General features: G+C 37.4%; 1 long non-coding RNA gene across 1 annotated transcript in view; it reads right to left on the minus strand.

Moving 5' to 3' along the window:
• Positions 1-4,509: 4,509 nt before the first annotated feature.
• LOC138163095 (uncharacterized) overlaps positions 4,510-16,816 on the minus strand; it is a 60,322-nt gene continuing 48,015 nt past the window's right edge. Inside the window, exon 4 of the long non-coding RNA XR_011168790.1 lies at positions 4,510-4,595. This is a non-coding gene — a long non-coding RNA (uncharacterized lncRNA). The remainder of the gene's footprint in view (positions 4,596-16,816) is intronic.

Raw genomic sequence — 16,816 nt, forward strand, 5'->3', positions numbered from 1 at the left:
TCTCTCTCTCTCTCTCTGTCTCTCTCTCTGTCTCTCTCTCTCTCCTTCCCCTCTATCTTTCAGTTTCAATGGAAGCTCAAGCCAAGACTTGGGATTTAAATTTATCATTTCCTTTAAAGAAACGAAACGATGAATTATATTCTCTTCCATGTCAACCAAGGGCACATTTCTCAGCAATGGGGATTGGGAGGAGAATATCATTCTGAATGTCAAGATTCAACCTGTGAAATTCTGCCTTGCCTTGGATTATTTGTCATGCATTCTATTCAAGAAAAGTGTCCAGGGTTCACTCACTGGAAATGAAGCAACCCGACTGTTTACAAGGGGAGGGTTTGGAAAAGCTGAGGCTTCAGCTGCTGTTGATGTGGCTTCAATATAGTTCTGTCTGTCTGCCTCCTTCTCCTTCACAGTAAATCCCATTTTTTATGAGTCATCTCCTAATAGTTCAAAGGGCTATTTGTCTTATGTCTCAGCTTTGCTGTGAAGACATCTGGGTAGCCTTTCTTTATAGGAGCTTAATTGAAGGTCATTGGGTGAAGTAAAAAAAAATAATAATAATAAGACAGGTGACACCATGCCTCTTCTCTGGAAAAAGTGATGCTATGCTGAGAGGAGGTTTGTGTGGGTGTCATATTGTAACAAACATCTTAAATCCCAAAGCAGGCTTTCCTTGTTTCCTGCCTCTCTGCTTTCCAAACCAAAGAAGGTTTCTTACAGCCAGGTTTAAAATGGAGCATACTTTTAAATTAAATCAGTTCCTATTTTGTTAAAGGTGAAGAAAAGGGAGTTGCTCTGAAAGAAAGAAAAATACATCCCCTTTCATTCTATTCCTTGAACTTGTAAAGCTTTCAGTCCTTAGGTAAACCTCTTTTTACAGCAATACTTCTTCCAAAAAAGGTAAATGGTATCTTTTCATAGAAAACAAAACAAAACATTATTTTGAGCATAGGCCCACTAGATATCAAAATGTCATGGAGTCTCCGGACTGGAAAGTCATTATAGTTTAACATTACCTTCTCACTCCATTCTCATTTTATATTGACCCTCCAAAAAGTTGCAGCTTTGTTCAATCTTATATAAAAGTGGTGTCAAACTCCCAGAAAGTAAGGATACTGCTGCATAATGACTTAGAAAGCCACATATTAACATTATCTATGTCCTATTGTATTTTTATTTATTTTATTAAATATTTCCCAATTACATATTAATCTGGTTCACACCACATTCTGGAGTATTTTAATAGTTCATGTGTTTAATGTCATCTGATACCTATGTAGTAGCAGAATTAGAACCAAGGTCCCCTGGCTCACTGTTCAGTATTACACTTCAGAGTTCTTTTATGCCATAATTCAGTTAGTGTGCTACTATACTGATAGAAATCATAATTTCTCTTCTCTTTCAATCCCCATCAGAATAATTCACCATGAAGTAGAATTGACCTTTGGTTTTTAGACATTTACCAGCTCTGTGATCCTGGGCAAGTCCTTTTACCCCATTCTGAATCAGTTTCCTCATCTGTAAGACATAAATAACAGCACCTACTTCACAAGCTTGTTGTGAGGATCAAATGAAATAACATAAGTAAAATGTTTTGCAGGCCTTGAAACACTATAAAATACTAGTCATTATTGCTGTTGATATTATTATTCTCAGTGGCAATTCAAGCCGGTTGTAAACTCTGGCAGGATTTAATAAGCTGGAAAAGATTCAAGTCTAGGGACAGCTTGTAGGTAGGGCTGACCTAGACAGCTGATAAAGAGCTCATTACCAAGTGACCTTTGAGGTGACTCACGAATAAGAATAAGCATAAGCGTTTATATAACACTTTAAGGTTTGCAAAGCATCTTACATATGTTATCTCATTTGATCCTCCTTACAACCCTGGGACATGGGTGCTATTTTTATCTCCCCTTTTTGTTGTTATTTTGTCATTCAGTTGTGTCAACTCTTCATTACCAAGTATTGGGTTTTCTTGGCAAAAATACTGGAGTGGTTTGCCATTTCCTTCTCCAATGAATTAAGTAAGGGAAACAGAGATTAAGTGACTTGCCCAAAGTCACACAGCTAGGAAGTGTCTGAAGCTATATTTCAACTTGGGTCTTCCTGACTCCAGGTCCAGAGCTCAATGCATTGAACCATATAGCTGTCCTATCTTAGCTGAGGTTGAGAGAAGTGACTTGGTTTGTCCATATTCACACAGCCAGGAAGTATCTGAAGCAGGATTTGAACTCAGGTCTTCCTGACTCCAATTTAATGGCTATCCATTGTATCACTTAGCTGCTTCATGGAGCTCACTCATTAAAGTATGCCAGGGTGGGGATGAAGCTTTCTTAGCTTCCACTGTTTCAATAGAGAGAACACACATTGATTAAATCATGGACCCTTGACATATAAAAGAATGGAAATTAATCTATGTACTCTTGCCCACATTATACCCAGGCCAGGTTTAAAAAACCATGCCAAAAAGCAAACTTTTATTCATCACAAACTTGTCTTCCATTTTTTTGGAAAGAAGACTACTAAAAGTTTTTCTTTGAGTCATCTCACTTTATGAGGAGTTAGGAGGCTATAAAGATATGACAGGAAAATTAGAAATTGGCAAAGCACCTTTGAAAGATTGGGTTTCTTTTCCCCAGAATATTCCAACCTTGTCATTGGTCAATGATGCTGACACAGAGGACCAGCAAATTTAAGCAGCTGCTCTTTGTCAGGAAGTCTATCCAAACGAAAACACTCAAAGCAGCCCGGCTTACCAGATTTTAATTTCACAATGAAGTGGAAAGAGGACCTGACTACAGATCAGGATGACTGAGTTTGAGTTCTCTAGTTAACTAGATGTATGACCTCAGGTGAGTCATTGTACCTCTCTAGGCCTCAGGTTGTCTACCTGTAAAATAAAGGCGTCAAACCAGACAATATACAGGAAACCCTCCAGCCAGAGTATTCTCTGATATTCCATCACATTTGGACGTGCTTAAACCAAACAATATGAAAGTGAGGATGTGGGAGAAAATGATTGTGGGCTCCAAATGAAACTCTAGGTCTGTAACACTGAAATAAGCGTTTTGGCAAAAACATTACCAAAAAAATTACAAAAACATTACCAAAAAAAGTAAACCATTCAATAGTGGAACTATTTCTTTATGCACTGGAAAACTGATTCCAATAATAATAATAATAATAATAATAAAATTGGAATGCTCCCAATGACTTTAACCTGTTGCAAAGTGGCTTCCCATTGACTAATAGCATTGCAAAGCATCTGTGCTCCATTAAATTGAAACTGTCTGTAACTGAGAGGGAGGAAGAATAGGATAGAATTGGAACAGCAGCACCAGGGCTGAATTTCTATGCTTCTGTCTCTTTGCATTTTGAAATGCTGAGCTGACCAAAATTTACTAACATTACTGCTGCCACTTATCACCCTCCTACCTCCTAACCACTGCTACATACATGCACAAAAGCAGTCTAAGAATTTTAAGTCCCACCCCCCTTTCACCTAGAAGGAATCTTTCAGGGATACTATGGCAACAACATTAGCAAAAATAAGGGTACTGAAGCCATCCCTCATCAGTACTAGTAGGCTTATTTAATATGGTATAGAGGAAAGATAACTGAGTGTGGAGTGTGGAGTCAGAGCACCAGGATTTCAGTCCAAACTCTGCTATTTACTGGGTTTAGAGGTGATGCTAGGTTCTTGAAGAATGTGCAAGCAGAGTACAAACTCCTTAAGATTCTCCCAAATTAGAAAGGCTTTGAGTATGGGCCAAGTGGTGGCCTTTATGGTTATCTTCCAAGAACCAGACTAGGTAAATTCAGAAAGGCTCATAAACAGCATGCGGGGATGAACACATGGTCACAGAAACTCCTGAAGTCTAACTATCAAGTAATAGATGGGTAACAACTTATATCAGTACAAGGAGCATCCATACTGATTAAACTTCAGAGCTTTGAAGTATTGAGATGGGCTGTCTCCAGTGATAAGGGGCTACTGACTTATAAGCTATTTTTAAGGCAAATGGTATTTTATGATTCAGGAGGTTCTGGAATTCTGTTTTTGTGAAGTACTGAAGTATGACCTTGTGCAAGTCACTAAATCACTCTGGGTCTCAGTTTTTTATTTGTAAAATCAGAGAATTGGGTTAAATGATCTTTAATGTTACTTCTAACTCTAAATCTATAATCCATCAGATAGCCAAGGTCCGAAAATAAAGCAACATTGAGATCCAAAAAGCAAAACCAACAAGTATGTTCTAAGAACAAAAAAGCGTTCAAGGAACCAGGTATCTGAAAAGATATGAACTCATACAAATGGTATGCTTCCCAGTTTGACTCACTTGGGACAAAACCATGCCTGAAAGCTTTCAATATTTTGCTTTTAAACTAGCCCCACCCCATTTGCAAGAGCTTCAGCTGTGGACAGCTCCGCACTGCTGCTAGTATTTCTGGGACTTGAAATTGCCCAGCTGTATTGCAGATATCAGCCTTCCACTACTCCCTGTCTCTCAGCTTACCTATCATTCAAGGTATAGCTCAAATTCCATCTTCTTTAAGTATTTTTCTAATCATACCAGATCGAAATGTTATTCCTCCCCCTGAAAACAGAAAATTTCAGAATTAGAAAAGAACGAGGAAGCAGGGCAGAGAATAAGCACTTATATAGCACCAGTATAAAGCAATTTTTACAAATATTACTTTATTTAATCTTCACAACAATTCTAAGAGGTAGGTGCTATTGTTATGCTTATTTTATATGTGTGGAAACAGGCAAACAGAGGTTAAATGACTTGCCCGGGGTGACACAGCTCTTAAGGGCCTGAGGCCAGACTTGAATTTAGGTCTTCCTGATTCCAGGTCCAGCACTCTTGTCTTTGCCAGCAGCTGTCTTGGTCACCTAATCTGACTCCCTCTCCATTGTAAGAGTCCTTTCTGCCACAAACCAGAGTACTTTGCCTCTTAAAGCATTTTGTACCTTTCCTCTGTAGACATCATATTCCAATTTGTATTAGAGTTATTCATATACATATTTTATCTTTCCTACTAAATTTTAAACTCTTAGAAGGCAGGGTTTAATGTCTTATTCCAAAACATTTTTTGTTGTTGTTTAGTCATCTTTTGGCTGTATCTAACTCTTTGTGACCCCATTTGGGGTTTTCTTGGCAAGAATACTCGAGTACTTTGCCATTTCCTTCTCCAACTCATTTTGTAGAAAAGGAAACTGAGGCAAACAGTGACTTGGCCAGGGTCAAGTATCAAGTATGAATCCAGATTTGAACCCAGGTCTTCCTGACTTTAGGCCCAGCAATCTATCTGCCACCTAGCTGCCCTCCAACAATCTTATATTTAGCACCTCTTATATGCAAGGAATTATGTTGGGGATTGGAGTTGGAAAGATAAAACAAAAAATAGTTCTTGATCTCAAGGTTCTCCTAGGAGGCTACAATGTATAAACAGATAAATATATACATGATAATTTTTGAAGATGAAGAGGATACTGGCAACTATCTGAAGGGATCAAAAGAGGCTTCCCTTAAGGAAAGGGGAAGTAAACAAGCATTTATTGAGTACCTATTATTACCAGATGTAAATATTTCTCATTTGATCCCTAAAATAACTCATAAGAGATAGCACATTTCTTTTATCTTTTTCTAATATTTCATACAAGAATGTAAACTTTTTGTTAATTAGGATTGTATTGTTTATCATATTTGTATCCTTTATGCTCATTAATATTACAAGTACTTAATAAGCCATTGTTGAATTAAATTGAGCATCACCAATAAGTGGTTGTGTGGCCACTGCATGGACATCTCCTGTCACATTTAGTAACTAAGCAGACTCCTGGGTAGCAGGGATTATAGGTGAATGGCTCCATACCTGTCTGGGATTGACCCCCCAAACCCAGCTTATTCTCCATCAGTGTTCTCCCAGTAGTGTTATATGGCAGCAAATCATTGGATACCATAATCTCCCAAGAATCACAATTACAAACAATTTCAAAGGCAATGAAAAGAAGGATGGTTACTATAAATAGGCAGCTACATGTTTCTTTCTTTCTTTCTTTCTTTCTTTCTTTCTTTCTTTCTTTCTTTCTTTCTTTCTTTCTTTCTTTCTTCCTTCCTTCCTTCCTTTCTTCCTTCCTTCCTTCCTTCCTTCCTTCCTTCCTTCCTTCCTTCCTTTCTTTCTTTCTTTCTTTCTTTCTTTCTTTTGCTTTTTGGAGGGCCAATTGGGTTTAAGTGACTTGCCCAAGGTCACATGACTAGTAAGTGTTAAGTGTCTGAGGCTGGATTTGAACTCAGGTCCTCCTGACTCCAGTTCCAGTTCTCTATTCACTGAACTACCTAGTCTCCCCAAAGCTATGTATTTCTAACGATGTTTGGCATGCAAGAAAATATCACGAAGTAGATGTAATGTAATATCAAGCAAAGGCAACTTCCCAGGTTCAAAATACCAGCATAGGTGCTCTCTATTTTATTCAGTAACAAACCCAGAACAGAGAAGATCAAAACATGACATCATTCAAAATACAGCATCTACTAAGTGTGATTAAATAATCTCCAAGGCCTACCCCACCCCAGGACTTTCCAATCATTCAATCAATTACAAAGTCTCTGTTCCAAATACTTCTCCACCCCTAGGCTATACCTTAATTAAGTCCACCACAAAGCCCCTCTTCTCAAATGGAGATTAGTTTCCAAACATAAGTAAAATACATTCATTTGCTCAACCATAGAACACAAAAAGGTCAAAAGTTCCCCACCCCTGGATCACAATTGAATCTACCCCAGAGTTACATCAAGTTTAAACACAGCACTTAATACCCAAATGGAGGTCTTTTCTTCATTTTGACATGAGGCAAGTTCTCAGCAATCTTAGTTCCTGGAGAGACAAGGCTTAGCAAGGCCATAAGATACATTGCCAGTCCCTTCATGAATTTATCCTCTGTCTGTAGAACAGCCCTAGAACCCCTGAACACATTAGCAAAGCCCTCTCCCAGGATTTCTGTAAACATACAACAAGAAAATCCTTCTTCAGGGCTTCTGAACCAACAGAAAGGCTCCCAGACCCCTGCAACAACAGTACTGTCCCTCACCAGTGGACAGTATTCATTCTGTCTGCAGGACAGTCTCCAGACCCCTGCAACAACAGTACTGTCCCTCACCAGTGGACAGTATTCCCTCTCTGTCTGCAGGACAGTCTCAGGCCTTCTTAACCAAATGCCAGGTTCCAGGACTTCTTCAACAGGACAGTCTTTCACCAGTGGACAAATCTGGCAAAATAACATCAAAACAGACAGACAAAGTACCAGCAAAACAGCCATGTCTCCTCAGTCCTTGGCAGCTCAGGGGGCAGGTCTCAAAAGTCCAGGGCAATTCAAATCGGCCACTAGCAATCCTCTTAGTCTCTCTCTCTCCACGAGGTGCTGCTACCAAAAAAGATCTTCCACCTCTCTCCAGTGTCTCTCCAAATCTACATCACCAGCTCCTCCCAGTACAGGACTTTCTTTTCACATCAACAAGCCCATCCCACAGGTGGGATTAACAAACTCTGGGTTTTAACACAATCAATTTGAAAACCAAGCCAATACAGGGAAATCTTTAATTGCCATTACTATCACAGTAGATTATCCAGAAAAGATCTGATTGGAAAAGAGAAATAGGTCGGTCTTATATAAAGACTAAAGAAAGCTGTCTTCCCCCCTGCTACTCATGCCAGTTCCTGTTTATACAAGATAAATGTAATTATTTTTATAATTTATAAATATTCTATGAAATGGGTTTGGAAAGAACAATGGAATTAGAGTCAGCCATCCTGGGTTCAAATCCTAGCTCTGATACTTGCTACTTGTCTTACTTTATATAAGCTACTTTTTGGACCTTACCTACAAAATAAGGAGGGTGGACTCAGGTGGCCTCCAAAAGCCCTTTTGGCTCTAAACCTATGATCCTATGATTAGTTTATGAATAGGGAAGTATCATTAGCAAAATGGTGTTTGAAAAGAAATTACCTGATAGCAATGTATGGGATAGATAGATAGAATCTGGGACAGACTGGATGCAGGGGTGACTATTAAATCACCCCATATATGTATGAGATAAAGATTGCTCAGACCAAGATGACAGCAGAGTGGGAAATCCGGGTAGTAAACATAAGCAAGTATCTCAGAGCAGAGAGCATGGGAAAAGCACAATTAGGATTCTTTAGAAAATTACTTTGCATAAGTGCTTGTATTTTTAGGGTCAGGAACTTCAATTCACTTCAACCCAAATTAATTGAGCATCTATTACAAACAAAGCACTCTTCTCATCCATGAAGATGTTTTAAAAAATAAATCGCACATAATACAATGAATGCTCAAAGCCTCCGATGGACACGATCACCTGGAACGGAATTTTCTAAGGTGTGGTGGTATATATAAAGCTACTCCCTCTCTCCTAGTGTTATTCACTAGTAGTGTACACATCTCTAAACTGAGAAGTGATAGAGACAGAAAGTTGGGTCAAGACTACACCTAGCTCAAGGAATTTGAATGATCTGCAAATGGCTACCTGATGGTCGAGAAGATATTTTCCCACCAGGAAAGCATAGAAGCTTGGGTGGTAATAGTAGCAGAGTAAGAGCTGAATACATTTTTCAGTCTTTGGGCAATGTGACCTATTTTATCCAACTGTTTTCACTATTTCCATTGGTCATTGTTTCTGGTTTTCATTAGTTGAAATTCATTATAACCATTATTCTGTGGTTATATATTTTTTTCCCACAACACTAGAACTTTGAGGTCATCATGCTTTCATCTTCTCATTTTGATTGGTTAATTAACCAGAAGGAGTTTTAACCTCCCTCTCTCCCTGCCCCTCTTTTCCCCTTTTCATGTAAATTTCCTTTTTGGTACTTACAAGTAAAAACACAGAATTTCTTTGTAATATTGGTACATAATAATATTCTTCCTAGAAAATGTTCTTAAGAAAGTAAAAGATCAGAGCTGTATTTTAGTTTTAAAGAAAGAATAACTTAAAAACAAGAAAAACAGCAATACTTCAAAAACACTAATTAGCTTTATTTCTATGTGCTAGACAGGGAAATACAAACCATTGGGTGATCATGTTTTCCAAATCAACATGTAAAATATAAATGTTACAGCAGGGTATCCCATTCTCAATCAACTTGGACTGTCATGTTTTTTTTTAAAGTGGTTTTATACAACATAAACTTCCCTGTGGTTTAGCTAAAGGGGAGGAAATTTTAAAATATGTAATATGAAAAATATTGCTAGTGTTGGGCATAAATTGGCATTCATGTGCAATCATGATTCCATATTAAGGGCCAACTCAAAGTTATGTAATTCACTCAAGAAACTGCTAAAGAAGTTGCTGAAGTAATTGGGTATTGTAAATATAGTTGACTAATAATACTCACAAAGTACATTTTTGTATTATTAGTGAATTTACCTCCTTCTCCAAGTGCCTTTATTTTCTTCATAACTGAAGAATGTCTTTACTGTCCAGATGAGGAGTCATGTTTTGAGAGATTCGGTGAATTGCCCAAGATTGGGTCATAGACAGAACCAGTTTTGGTGACTGTCAAGTGTCCTTTCCAATATAGCAGAGCAATATAGTAGGAGAAGCCCTGTGATTGTAATTAGAAGGCATGTGCTCCTATTTTCACATGAAATACTAATTGTATCAAATCCTATAATGTTTTATGTCATGGGTTCTTAAACTGGAACACATCAATTTGAGATAGATAGATTTAAATATAACTGGTTTCCATTTCAATCCAATGTATTTTATTCTAAGAATAGGTTCCTAGGTTCACCAAACTTCCAAAGGCATCCATGACACAAAAAAGGTTAAGAATCTTTGCTATAAAGCCTCCTCAGAGTCACTTGAAAGAGATTGACCTATTGAACTTTTTTTTTCAAAGCAAAGGCATTTAACAAATTAGCATAGTAGAAAAAAAATTGCAAAAGAATAATCATAAACTTCGGGCTCACTTTTCCACAAATACATACATCCTCAATAGAAAGAATACATACGCTTAGGTTATCATGAATCGGTCATAATATACTTGTTATATACACATTCTTTGCCTGAGTACAGATGCAGAGGGGCAAATTAAACCTCCAATGCTGCTGGCTTCTGATATCTTCTGATGGGCCTGCTGCCCCAACACATATCTCCTGCTTTTAGCTGGTGTTCAGCAAACGAGCTATCTTCAATGCCACTTAACACACTGTCCATCATCCAATGGGACGTTGTAATTGTCAAACTATCCCATGCAGGAGATACAGCTACAGGCCTTACAATCAATAGCTATGAAAATTTTCCTTTAGTCAGACTACTCATAGAAGGTAGCAGATGACTAGGTCAAGGTCATATCTGTTCTTTAAATTTTTCTTTCCTCAATTTCCTCAGCTCAACTATTTTATGACTTATGATCAGAAACCTACTTTATTTATTAATTCTTAATATATACATGTTGGCTGAGGCAAGTATTCTGACATATTGATCTTAACAAGAAAAACCAAGTAGTTAAAGAATACCATGTTATGATATTCAAAGAAGATGGTTGGTTGACTGGATTAAATCCACTATTATCTAGGATCATGATTTCCCCCAAAGTGATGTAAGTACCCCAAAGGACAGGAACTGTTTTTGCTTTTGCTTTTGTGTCTCCAGCATGGTGACTAGCATGGTGACTGTATATAACAGCTTAATAAATCTTTTTGAATGGATGGATGATAAAAAAAAGCCTTGACCACATTTGGGAAGTTGATTAGGACGTTTAAGCTGCCTTCTTTTGCAAAAGTTCACAATTTTAATACTCATATTTTCCCAGTGATGCAATATAGCTGCACATCATGGAATATTATGCTTTTAAAGGTATCATAACTGTGGGTGACAAACAATAATGGATGCTACAGCATATCATGAATGATGGATTATGCATGAGAAGTTGAGCAAAAAGCATCAAGAACACGAATGACCAGAAAAGGAGGAGGGACAGACTTGTAGTGAGAATGAGGAATAACAGCCTGAATAGTGAGATACACAAAATATTAAAAGAACCACAAGAAAGTCTTCCAGGTCTTGGGGTAGATCTTCTATGAAGGAATTGTGGGAAAATATGTATGGATAAAAATACTTTTGAATGTGAAGGGTTGCAATTTGCAATGGTGGAGGGTTTATAAGAAATTCATATCAATAAGATCATGGATCCCCGAAAAAGTTTTTGTGTGTGTCTGTATGTGTGTGTGTGTGTGTGTGTGTGTGTGTACACAAATTATCTCTCTGCAGATCATTTCCAGATCTCTATATCCAGACCTAATCTCTATCATGAGCTATAGTCCTGATTCCTAACTACTTTCAGAGATCCCAAATTAAATATCCTCTAGGTATCTCAGACTCAACATATCCAAGCCAAATTTATTATCTTTCTCTATACACCTAAGAGTGTGTTGTATCTAGCTCATCCTGGCTTGAGAGATGCAATTGTTAAATTTTCAGTGCGAGATTTTATACCATAGAAGTTGAAAAACACTACAAATTAGGACCTGATTCATTGTTTTATTGATTTTCTGCTCTAGACTTAAGAAAGTGATGTAAAAAAGGGTTCATAATTCAAGTTAAACTTGTTAAAGTTAAAGATTGGATGTGTATTTTTCTTCTCCTGGAAAGCCAATTGTTAAACATTTTTACATATGCTAAACATAAAACTATACCTCTGACAACACCTCCTTCCCCTTTCTCAACTTCTATATTACTAAGAGTACCACCATCCTTCCAATTACTCAGTCTTACAAACCCTGTCGTCATCCTTGATTCCTAACTCTCACTCAGAAAACACAACCCAATTGGTCACAAAGTCTGTCATTATTTCTACCTTCACAACATCTCACATGTGCAGTCCCTTCTTTCCACTCACACAATCACCATCTTATTCAGTCCCTCCTCACCTCTCACTGGGGCTATTGTAATAGCCTTCTAATTGATGTTCCTAATTCAAAGCTCTCTGCTCTAATTCATTATTACTCAGTTGTCAAAGTGATTTTTCCAAAACTGACTATGTCACCCTCCTCCCGTTCAATAAACTATGATGGTTCCGTATTATCTACAGGGTCAACTAAGAATTCCTCTGATTGGCATTTAAAGTCCTTTGTATCTTGGTTTCTTCCTTCTTTTCTGATCTTAAATTTTATCCCTCTCTGTGCATTCTACACTCTCTGTGCATAACTACACTAGCTTACTGGCTATTCCTATATTATCATTATTGAAAATAAGATTCAATTTCCTATCTCCAAGCCTTTGCACTGGCTGTTCCCCCATTCCTAGAATGCTCTCCCTACTTAACTCTGTCTCTTACTTTTCCTTGATTCCTTCAAGATTCAGCCCAAATCCCACATTCTGTAAAAGTTCTCTCCCAGTCTCACAGCTCTTAATGACTTCTGGACAGGATTCTTTGAGGCAGGGTGGGTTTTTTTGTTTGTTTGTTTGTTCTTTTTTCCTTCCTTTGTATCTCCATCTGGCACCTAGTAAGGACTGAATAAATACTTAACTGGCTGGCTATAAAATGGAAGGGCCTGGAAGATTCTCTAATTCAGAGGTGCTTAACTTTTTCTGTGTGTCATATCACCTTGGCAGGCTGATGAATCCTATGGATCCTTTCTCAGAATAATGGTCTTAAATACATAAAATAAAATCCATAAGACTTCAAATTTATAGGATTTAAAATTTATATTCAAGTACAATTATTAAAATATATCTAAAAAAAGAAGTTCATGAGTTCAAGTTTAAGAACTCCTGGGTCTGGTGTGTCCCCTTAATTTATTGATAAGAAATCTGAACCCTAAGACCTGCCCAAATAACAAAAAGTAAACAGCAGTACTGGGATCTGAACTCAGGTCTTCTTACTCCAAATTCATTGTTCTTTATTGATCATAATGAAATTGATCAAAGAAATTCCATTTGGAAAGGCTCATAGCCTTCTCAGACATCAAAAAGCTCTTACAAAACAATCTTCTGATGAGTTAACTATGAAAGAATCAGAAACATATTGATTCAATTTCCACAGAGTTCCACACACATGGCTTTAAACACGAGGGGACAAAATGCCCAGCCAAATCCATTAGGGTACTGGAACTGAATGATTTAGACAAACCAAAGGAAGGGTGATATTTGCCCTTGTACTCATTAGAAATGAATCAGTGAGAAGAACCCAATTCCAAACTTAAATTTTCAGTATTTTATAGACTCTACCAATCAAAGCATGTTTTGGCTGGGGAAGAATATTGGATGTCAGATTAGTAAATGCTTATACTATCTTAGTAGCTTCTCCAACAATTTAGGGAGTTATCATGAAAAAGGAATTTCACAAAAGGAAACATTCAAAATACATATTTTGTATTTTGATTTGTATTTAAAATGAGCAATTTCCTAGGTCAGATTCACTGAGGAAATATCTTCTCAAGGATAAATAATAATGCTTGACATTGCTAAAAGATTACTCAAATGCCAGATTCAGCTCAACTTTCTTCCAAATACTCGATTCACAAAATGGCAATCTAGTGTTACATTTCTTCAGATCAGGTAACTTGTTAATTGACTTGAGAAGATAATAAACTGAATGAACCACATAATCCACTGGTCATTGACCAGAATTGAATCCTTTGTGCCACTAGATTGAGGGCCTATGGGATTAGAGAGTCAACTGAGCCCAGGTGCTACCATAATTTATAATGCTGAAGAAGAGTTCCCTGAAATGCAATCAGCGGAACCATGCATTGACTAGATAGGCGTATCATCCAGACTACTCAAAAGTTTAAGAGAAGATTGCTTGTATATGAGTGGTTTGGTGTGTATAGAAAGAGGCCTTATTAATAAAAGGACATATTGGTGGTAAAGTGTTACTCCCCAATACACCCTGTGGAAATAAATGTAAGTGATTATGAGTCTATGAAGTCATATCTAGCCACATACAGCATATCTGAATTGCATCACATGAATTCTCCCTGTTCCTTGGGATATATACTCTGGGATATATACACTGAGCAACATGGTAATAACTTAATATCCTCATGACGCTCTTGGAGAGAACATTTTCACAAAAGTTCCTTTACATTCTTTCCATCCTTAATTGTCTTTATCATCCATGTCATACCCTAAGCTCACTAGCTCCAATGCCCTTTGATAACTTCCCCCATGGCACCTGTATTCTAGTAAATAACCACCTCCTGGGAAAGGGCACTGGATAGGAATCCTCCCTTATAACTAATTGTCTACACAGATCTTGGGCAAGTCTTTTGTGTTTTGAGGGACTCTTCTTCATCTTCAAAATAAGATGATTCAGTTTAAATGAGCTTTAAATTTTCTTCCAAGCTACAGGATTTCACATTCTTATTTGATAACTAGATGACCCAAAAGGTTCTTTCCAGCTCTGATATGATGCAATCATTCACAGGTCCCAGATTTATGCTTCACATTTGTCCCCATTCTTCTTTAAGTGCTAGACTAGTCTTTCATGAAGTGATTCTTAAACTTCCTGGCATGAGAATCCCATTGAGAGGGGAAGGACTTCTTAAGTAGTACCTATCTCATTTGCTCCCACTTGCCATATCCCAAAATAACTCAACTAGCAGAGAGAAAAGTGAAGGGGGAACTTGATAAGACAAAGGATGAGGTAACAGTTGAGGAGCAACACCTGGGGAGTTTCCAGATAAAGCCAATCAGAGTAAACAATACCTCCATTCTCACTCTCCATATGCTGACCGGGGATTTTTCTAAAATATCTCCAGAACCCACTTTAGCTTTCCAAGATGTTTTGTTTGGAAATTTTAGGGTGTGATAATAGAAATATAGTGTCCAGAAAAAGAGGGAGGACACAAGGACGTGTTTGCAAATGTCTAACAATCAGCACTTAGGGGGCAGTAATGCTTCAACACACCTGTGAATAATTGCACTCTGGCCTGACCAAACCACCCCTGGGCATTTGGAATAGTGTTCAGTTTTTGGTGCTGCATTATAGGAATCAGTCAAACAACCATGTGTAATTATTATGTTCAGAAAACATCCCAGGTTAGCCGCTTGAATTTGGAACTTTTGAATCCTAGATTCACAACCATGGTTGGTGTATTCTCTATTTCAAATCTTGTCACTTGTCCATCTGGTGTGATCTTCCTATGTTCTTGTTAACATACACTCAATTCAGAAAGTATATACAAAACTATAACATATTTGGCATTCAGAAATTATTTGGTGACTAAAATGCCCTTTATTTTTAGAAGCTTCCTGATAACTAAAATCCTAACTTTTTTATTGGGAAATGGTGGGAGGGGAGGATTTAAATGGGAAATGGGGGTACTTGGGTGACCCGGAAAGATTGAAAAAGAGTTTTCAAAACCCAAGTTGTGACCCCATCATAGGCAGAAAATTCTCAATCAATCATATTTCTAATATATATACTATTAACCTTATCAGAAATTAAGTCCAGGATCCTTTCTACCCACACAAATCCTACAGCTTGATTAAAGCCTAGTTTAAGTCCCATATCCTCCAGGAAACCTTCCTTGACCTATCTGGCTTGAAGGAATCTCCCTTCTCTGAAAATTTATAGGAGAAAGATTTGCATAATTAATAGGCTCCACACTTCGTTTTGTAGATAAAGGCTCAGATGTAGGTCCATATTGAACAAAGTAAAATAGAATTTAGACTAACAATAATAATGATGACTCATATTTATGTCGTGCTTCAAATTTTCAAAATATTTATTTCTTTTTATCTCACTTCATCCAGAAGATTTATATAGCATTTTCAAAAAATCAGAGTAATCTAGTAACCATTTCACATACGTTTTCCTATATTATTTGGATAATTCTCAAAAGAATTTGGGTTATTATTATTTTTTAAAACCTAATAGCAATAACATTTATATAGCACCTACTATGTACTAGCACTATGCTAATCATCTAATTAATATTATCTCATCTGAGCCTCATGACACCTCTGTGAGGAAATGGCTGCTATTATCACTGGTTTCTTATGGTAGTATAGACTTGATCCAAAGTTTGCAGTGAGTTTTCATCCCAATCTCATAATATGAAATTAGGCATGCTGATACAAAAAAATCTTTGCATTTTCTCCTAGACCTAATTATTTAGAGTAGTAGTTCTCAAAGCATGGCTGGGGGCAGGTCCATGGTCCATGGTCCATGAGGTCAAAACCATTTTTTATAATAATACCAAGACATTTTAATTTCCAGTATTGTAAATATCAGTAGACATAACCCTCAAAACCAAAAATTCTTTGGGGTAGGGTCCTCAATAGTTTCTAAGAATATAAAAAGATATTATGACCAAAAAGAAGCACTACCTTATTGCATACCTCCTAAACCTATACCTTTCTAGGTCTATGAGGAAAGTTTTTCCCCTCCCCCCACTTTGGTTTTCACTTTAAAGTTCTCTTGATTTGATTTTCAAAACTCCACAAAAGAAATTTTTAATTTTTATTTTTTTAACCAGGCCTTGTTAGGTACATGCACCATATTTTAAGCTATGAGAAATCTCACTCTCATTCTTGGACATCTAATGAATCAACTCTCTCTCTCTCTCTCTCTCTCTCTCTCTCTCTCTCTCTCTCTCTCTCTCTCTCTCTCTCTGTCTGTCTCTGTCTCTGTCTCTCTTTCTCTCTGTCTGTCTGTTTCTCTCTCTCTCTTTCTCTCTGTCTGTCTCTCTGTTTCTCTCTCTCTGTCTGTCTCTCCCTCCCCCCGTAACCCCGTGTGTGTGTGTGTGTGTGTGTGTGTGTGTGTGTGTGTGTGTGTGTGT

Source organism: Petaurus breviceps, unplaced genomic scaffold (genome assembly GCF_028583685.1).
Source record: "Petaurus breviceps papuanus isolate PSGF00001 unplaced genomic scaffold, PetGlider_PUasm1.0 187, whole genome shotgun sequence".
Classification (NCBI taxonomy): domain Eukaryota; kingdom Metazoa; phylum Chordata; class Mammalia; order Diprotodontia; family Petauridae; genus Petaurus; species Petaurus breviceps.